Source organism: Orycteropus afer, unplaced genomic scaffold (assembly GCF_000298275.1).
Source record: "Orycteropus afer afer isolate SDZICR_OR568_19922 unplaced genomic scaffold, OryAfe1.0 scaffold00160, whole genome shotgun sequence".
In the NCBI taxonomy this organism is placed as follows: domain Eukaryota; kingdom Metazoa; phylum Chordata; class Mammalia; order Tubulidentata; family Orycteropodidae; genus Orycteropus; species Orycteropus afer.
In genome coordinates, this window is record NW_006921747.1 from 1,225,258 (window position 1) to 1,233,081 (window position 7,824).

Below are 7,824 nucleotides of genomic sequence, written 5' to 3' on the forward strand. Positions count from 1 at the left end.
GGAGCAAATTCATTTTCCATTCAACCAAACTCAAAAACTAAACTCACTGCCATTGAGTTGATTCAACTCATAGTGACCACTCCTTGAGTTTCCGAGGTGGTGTCTCTACAGAAGTAGATTGCCCAATCTTCCTTGTGGGTGTGAACCACCAGCTTTCTGGTTAGCAGCCTTAGGCACTATAACACCTGAGCTTCCTTCCATTCAACAGTTCATATAATATTTTGTTTTGTGACATTGATTGCAATCCCCACAATGTAATAGCTTTCTTTCCCCTCCCTTCCTGTAGTTACCTTTTTCCTGTGACCTTCTTTCCTGTGCTTTCCATCCTTCTGAGCTTTCCGTCTGAAGTAATGATCTCCTATGATTGACTGTTCTAAGGAATGCCCCTACCTGGTGTGACTGTTCACCTCACAATATTGTCTAATGTTTGGCTGAAGATTAAGCAACAGGAATGAGTTCAATTCCAGGCCTGAAGGGTGACTGCAGGCTATATAGTCTCTGGGGTTTCACCAGTTTAAAGCAGACCAGTAAGCCTGATCTTTTTTTATGATTTTGAGTTTTGTTCCACATTTTTCTCCCACCCTGTCTAGGATCTTCAATTTTGATTCCTTTCAGAGTACTTGGCAGTGGTAGCTGACACCATCTAGTTCTTCTGATCTCAGGGTCATGTATGCTGAGGTTCCCATGATCCACTGATTCCTTAGACTGATTCTTTCCATACATTTTTTAACTTTCTTCCCACTTCTTTGCTCCAGACAAAGAGAGACAAGTACTTGCGTTTTAGATGGCCGCTTGTAAGCTTTTAAGACCCCAGAAGCTATGCACCAAAGTAGGATGTAGAGCAGTATTTTTGTATACTACTTTATGCTAACTGAGCTTGACATCCCCAATAATCATGATCCCAAGCCCACAGGCCCAGTGACTTACTCCTTCAAGGTGTCTGGTTATGGTGTTTGGTGCCATAACTCTATTATATATATTGATTTTAATAGCAATTGTAAATATGTATGTAGAAACTTACCTGCCAAATTTATAAATGGTCATGGGTATACTTCTGTTCACCTACCCATACTTGATCATCTTTCCTGTCTATCTATGTATCAACTCATAGATTAATGTTTGTTATTGTGCCTAAGGCACTTGACTGCTAACCAGAAGGCTGGCGGTTCATACCCAACAGCTACTCCTCGGAAGGAAGGTTGAGTAATCTACTTCCATAGTGATACTGCCTCAGAAACCCAAGGTGGGGTCGCTATGAGTGGGGTCCGCCTTGACGGCACATAACAACAACAACAACAACAACAACATTACTGATAATGCAGTACTGTGTATATGAAAGTATTTACATTTGTTGTTTGTACCTCTTGTGCACCTCTCAGTGTCTTCCTTTTGCTTAATGTAATTGTGCTAGTTACTTGCTTTTGTTACATTGCCTTTCCCTTCACCCAAATCAATAAGTATTTCTTACTTAACTAGCAATTTTCCCTGAGCTCTGGTAGCATAGTGGCTAAAACACTTGCCTGCTAACCAGACGGCTGGCGGTTCAAACCCACCAGCCACTCCTCGGAAGGAAGGTTGGGCAATCCTATTTCCGTAGTGATACTGCCTCGGAAACCCAAGGAGGGGTCGCTATGAGTCGGGGCCGACTCGACGGCACATAACAACAACAACAACAACCCCAGTAACCAACAAAGAAAATTTCCCCCATGGGTAAAACTTTCTTGGACCTTTTGTAATAATAGACTTATCCAATATTTGTTTTTCTGTGATTGACTTATTTTACTCAGCTTAATGTACTCCAAGTTCATCCATACTATGAGATGATGTGTGAATTCTTCATTATTCTTTAATGTTGCATGGTATTCCACTGTGTGTATGTACAATAGTTTGCTTATCCATTCATCTGGTGATGGGCACTTAGGTTATTTCCATCTCTTTGTTATTGTAAATAGTGCAGTGATGGACATGGGTGTGTCCTGGATCTCACCTCTTTAAGATATAATCTTAGCAGTGGAATTGCTGGATCAAATGGTAATTGAATTCCAACTTTTTTAGGAAGCACTATAAGTGAGTCGGGGCCGACTCGACGGCACACAAGAACAACAAAAGTTTTTCCACAGTGGTCATACCATTTCACAGTCCACTTTCTCCACATCCTCACCAGCATTTGTTGTTTTCAGTCTTGTTGAACTTTGCTGTTATTTGCTGTTATTGCTGGGTTTAGATGATATCTCATGGTTGCCTTGATTTGCATCTCTCTAATGGCTAACGATTATGAACATTTCTTCACGTGTTTGTTGGGTGCCTGAATATCTTCTTTGGTGAAGTATCTGTTCATGTCCTCTGCCTATTTTCAAATTGTATTATTTGTCTCCTTGGTGCTGAGGTATTGAAGTTTCCTATAAATTTTAGAGATGAGTCCCTTGTCAGATATGTCACTGCCAAGATTTTTTCCAATCTGTAGGTTCTCTTTTCTTTTGGAGAAGTTTTTTGACAAACATAAGAATTAATTTTTTAGAAGGTCCCAGTCATCTAGTTTATCTTCTTCTGTTTGTGCATTTTGGTTATGTTTAATAGTGTCTTTATGCCATAAGTTATGGCCCCTAAGTTTGCCCCTATTTTTTCTTTCATGCACTTTATACTTTCAGTTTTTACGTTTAGGTCTTTGATCCATCTTGAGTTAGTTTTTGTGTATTGTGTGAGGGATGGATCTTGCTTCACTTTTCTGCAAATGAATATCCAATTTTGCCAGCATAATTTGTTAAAGACTGTCTTTTCCTGATAGAATGGATTTTGGCCTTTTGTCAAAAATCAGCTGTCCATAGGAGGATGGATCTATTTTTAGATTCTCAATTCTGTTCCACTGGTCTATGTATCTGTCATTATTCTAATACCAGGCTGTTTTGGCTACCAGGACTGTATATTAGGTTTTGAGATCAGGGAATGTGAGACCACCTGCTTTAGTCTTTTTCTTCAATAGTGCTTTGCTTATCTGAAGTTTCTTTTGTTTCCATATACAATTAGTGATTGTTTTTTCCATGTCCTTAAAGGATGTTTATGGAATCTGCATCAAGATTGCATTGAATCTATAGATTGCTTTGGGTAGTATTGACATTTTCACAACCTGTAACATAGACCAGGAGGGTGTCATTTGAACAGAACAAGGGGATACTGCATGGTTTAAAATCTGGAAGTGAGCATGTCAGAGTTGTTTCCTTTCACCACACTTATTCAGTCTATATGCTGAGCAAATAATCTGAGAAGCTGGGCTATATGAAGAAGAGCATGGCATCAGAATCAGAGGAAGGCTCATTAACAACCTACAATATGCAGATGACACAACCTTGCTTGGTGAAAGTAAAGATGACTTGAAGCACTTACTGATGAAGATTAACTGCAGTCTGCAGTATAGATTATACCTTAACATAAAGAAAATGAAAATCCTGACAATTGGACTAATACACGGCATCACGATAAATGGAGAAAAGATTGAAGTTGTCAAAGATTAAGTATTACTTGGTTCAATGATCAGCACCAATGGAAGCGGTAGTAAAGGAATCAGACAATATATTGCACTGAGCAAATCTGCTGCAAAAGACCTCTTTACAGTGCTGAAGAGCAAAGATGTCTCCTTGAAGACTAAGGTGCACCTAACCCAAGCCATAGTATTTTCAATAGCCTCATATGCATGTGAAAGCTGGACCATTAATAAGGAGACAAAAGAAGAGTTGATGTTTTTGATTTTGATGTTGGTGAAGAATATTGAAGGTGCCATGGATTGCTAATAGACCTGTCCTGGAGGAAGTATAGCCAGAATGCTCCTTGGAAGTGAGAATGACCAGACTTCCTCTCACCTACTTTCGTCATGTTGTCAGAAGGGACCATTCCCTGGAGAATGATATCATGCTTGGTAAAGTAGAGGGTCAATGAAAAAAAGCCCCTCAATGACATGGATTGACACAGTGGCAGCAATGATGGGCTCAAGTATAGCGGGGATTGTGAGGCTGGGACAGGACTGGGCAGTGTTTCGTTCTGTTGAACACAGGGTCACTATGAGTCAGAGCCAACTCAATGGCACCTAACAACATCGACACAATCTTCCTATCCATGAGCATGCTATATTCTTCCATTTATGTAGTTCTCTCATGGTTTTTTTTTTTTTTTTTGTAGTAGTATTTTATAGTTTTCTTTTTATAGGTCTTTTGTATCCTATGTAAGATTTATTCCTAAAAATTTTATCTTTTTTGGTAGCTATTGGTAAGGAACTTGGGTTGCATAGTCCTGAAGGTGTTTGACTGTTAATGAGAAGGTTGGCAGTTCAAATCTACCAGCTGCTCTGCAAAAAGGAAGATGGGGCAATCTATTTCCATAAAGATTTACTACCTTGGAAACCCAGTGAAGGTCACTATGAGTGAAAATCAACCCAATGGCAGTGGGTTATTGTAAATAGTATTGTTTTCCTGATCTCCTTTTCAGAAATATCTTTATTGATGTAGAGGAATTCAACTGACTTTTGTGTGTTGATTCTGTGTCCTTCTACTTTGCCAAGTCTTCCAGTTCTAGTAGTTTTCCTGCAGAGTCTCTTGTTTTTTCTATGTTTAGAGTCATATTGTCTGCAAACAGAGAGTTTTTACTTCTTCTTTGCCAGTTTAGATGCATTTTATTTCCCTTTCTTGCTTTCTTTCCCTGGCTAGGATTCCGGTATGATGTTTAATAGGAATGGTGATAGAGGTCATCCTTGTCTGTTTCCTGTTGCAAGGGGAATGCCTTCAGTCTGTCTCCATTGATGATAATGTTGGCTATTGATTTTGTGTATGTATCATTTATTATGTTGAGGAATTTCCCTTCTATTCTTATTTTGTTGAGAGGGTTTATCAGGAATTGATTTTGAATTTTAACAAACGCCATTTCTCCATTGATTGAATAATCATGTGGTTCTTTTTCTGTATTTATTTATGTGATGGACTATGTTTGTTTTCTAATGTTGAACAGTTCTTGCATACCTGGTCTGGAATCCCACTTGGTCATGGTGTATTACTTTTTTTTTTGCCATAGTGTTGGACTCTATTGGCTAGAATTTTGTTGAAGACTTTTGCATCAATATTCATGAGGGATATTGGTGTGTAATTTTTCTTTATAGTGGTGGCTTTGCCTGGTTTTGGTATCAGGGTTATGTTTGCTTTATAAAAGGAATTTAGGAGTATCCCATCCTTTTCTTTGTTCTGGAATAAATTTGAACAGGTTGCTGTCAGTTCTTGTCTGCATGTTTGGTAGCATTCTTCAGTGAAACTGTCTGGGCCAGGACTCTGTTAGAAGTTTTGTTTGTTTTTTGTTTTCTTTAATGACTTACTCAATTTCTTCTTTTATTATGGGTATGTTCAAAATTTCTACCTCGGGCTCTGGGTTACTGTAGGTGGTGTGTTTCTAGAAATCTGTCCATTCTTCTAGGTTTTAAAATTTGTTGGAGAACAGTTCTTTATAGTATCCTGATATTATCCTTTTTATTTTTGTGTTTCTGTTGTGATGGTGCCCATTTAATTTGTTATTGGTGTTGTCTCTTTGTTTTCCTTTGTTAAATTTGCCAGTGGTATGTCATTTTTATTAATCATTTTTTAAAAAAAACTTACTTCTAGCCTTGTTGATTGTTTCTCTTGTTTTTCTGTTTCATTTATTTCTACTTGAATCTTTATTTTTTCTGGTGATTGTAGGCTTGCTTTATTTTTTCTTTTTTTGCTGTTACTGATTTTCTATTTGTTGGAGATGTTGAATTAAAGTGTTGACTTTAGCTCTTTCTTCTATTTGGCTGTGTCCCAAAGATTTTGGAATTTTGTGTTTTGATTCTCAATTGATTCAAGGAATTTTTTTTTCTTTTAGCTCACCTCCCACTTCCTCCCTAGAGTTACCTCTTCCCTGTGTCCATCCCTCCATGCACTCCTGCCCCCTGAGCTGTCTCCCTATGCATAAGCAGCCCTTTTTCTCCCATGATTGTTCTCTCCAAGGAGTGTATCTACCTCAGGAAAATGTTCAACTCATATACCTGTCTATTGTCAGCTGGAAGCCACAGGCATGGGTTCAATTCCAGACCTGAAGGGCAGCTAGGGGCCATAGTCTCAGTGGTTCTACCAGGCTCTATCGGACCAGCAAAACTGGTCTGCCCCCCCCCCCCTTTTTTTTCTCCAAATGATCCTGAGTTTTCTTCCACATTGTTCTCCCTCTCTATCCAGGATTTCCTTCATAGATCCCTTTCCAAGTGGTTGACATTGGTAGCCAGGCACCATCTAGTTCTTCTGGTCTCATAATCGTATAGGCTGAAGATTGGATGGTGTACCAGTCACTAGGACTAATTGTTTCCATGACTTTTTGGTTTTCTTCATTCTTCTTTGCCTTGGCGAGGAGAGACCCATCATTGCATCTGGATGGCAGCTTGCAAGCTTTTAAGACCCCAGTTGCTACTTACCAAAGTAGGAGGTGGAACAATGTTTTGTGTACTACGTTATGCCAATTGAGCTTGATGTTCTCTGCGACTATGGTCCTGAGCCCACAGGTTCAACTACTCGGTCCCTCTTGGTAGCTGATTGTGACCAAGCAGTGACTACAACTTTGCCCCTTGTAAGCTCTACTATACACTTGGGAATTCAGATCATACATATAAACTTATAGGACCATTGTCTGCCAACCCTATACATGGTCTTGGGTACACTCCCTGCTTCATAGACATACATAATGGTTCAGCCTGTCCACCCATCTATCCACCTGTATACCCATGTTTGCCTTCACTGACAATGCAGTACTGTATGTGCAAAAGGGTTCATCTTTGTTGTCTGTTCCTCCCATGTACCTCTCTGTGTCTTTCTCTTCCTCAATGCCACTATAATGATCACTCACATTTGATGCATTGCCCTTATCTTCACCCAAATCAATACTTATCTCTATCTAACAGTGTTCCCTCCCCTCCCCTCCCAACCCTGGTAACCAACAAAGAACATGTCCTTCCATAGATAAACTTTTCCTTGACTTTTACAATAACAGACTAATACAATATTCGTCCTTTTGTGATTAACTTATTTCACTCAGCATAATGTCCTCCAACTTCATTCATGTTATGTGGTGTTTTGCAGATTCTACATTATTCTTTACTGTTACATAGTATTCCATTGTGTCCATGTACCATAGTTTTGTTATCGATTCCTCAGTTGATGGACACCTAGGTTGTTTCCATCTTTTGGCTATTTAAACAGTGCTGCGATGAACATGAGTGTGCATATATCTGTTCTTGTCATGGCTCTCACTTCTTTAGGATATATCCCTAGTAATGGAATAGCTGGGTCAAATGGTATTTCTAGTTCCAACCTTTGAAGGAATCACCATACTGCTTTCCACAACGGTTGTACCATTTTAACATTCCCACTAGCAGTGTATGAGAGTCCCAATCTCTCTACATCCTCACCAGCATTTGTTATTTTCTGTCTCACTAAACTTTGCTACTAGTGCTGGAGCAAGATGGTATCTCCTTGTTGTCTTGATTTGCATCTCTCTAATGGTGGTTCAAACCCACCAGCCACACCTCAGAAGGAAGATGGGGCAATCTACTTCTGTAGTGATACTGCCTCAGAAACCCAAGGAAGGGTTGCTATGAGTCGGGTCTGACTTGACGGCACATAACAACAACAACAATGGCTAATGATCATGAGCATTTCTTCATATCTTTGTTGGCCACTTGAATAAAGTCCTTGGTGAAGTGTCTATTCATGTCTTCTGCCCATTTTTTAATTGGATTGTTTGTCTTTTTGTTATTGAGGTGTTGGAGTTTTCTATAAATTCTAG